The 276-nt window shown below is 62.0% G+C and overlaps 1 protein-coding gene across 1 annotated transcript in view; it reads right to left on the bottom strand.

Moving 5' to 3' along the window:
* The window catches only part of VAV2 (vav 2 guanine nucleotide exchange factor), a 78,952-nt gene that overhangs the window by 76,998 nt on the left and 1,678 nt on the right, over positions 1–276 (bottom strand). The window lies entirely within an intron of this gene.

Here is a 276-nt window from a genome sequence, read left to right as displayed (position 1 = left end):
ACCAGCGGACGTCGCTGAGTCAGAGACCCGGGTGGCTGCACGAAGCGACGGGCTCTTGAACAGGCCCGGGACCTCCTCTCTGGAGAATCTCAGGAAGAAAGAATACCGCCAGGCCCAGGTGGCTGATGGGAAAGTCCTGGCCTCGATGCTAATCGGACGCCTCTCAGCCCTTCAGTTCTCAGCATCTGTCACTGCCATGCGCCGGCCACGGCCACTCCCCGAGCCCCAGCCCTGACCCTGGTCCTCAGATAAACGGCAATAAACCCCTCCCAGAGT

The sequence above is a fragment of the Myotis brandtii genome, unplaced genomic scaffold (assembly GCF_000412655.1).
Source record: "Myotis brandtii unplaced genomic scaffold, ASM41265v1 scaffold357, whole genome shotgun sequence".
Lineage (NCBI taxonomy): Eukaryota > Metazoa > Chordata > Mammalia > Chiroptera > Vespertilionidae > Myotis > Myotis brandtii.
Note: the sequence above shows the minus strand (reverse complement) of the source record. Positions and strands in the feature narration are given on the sequence as shown.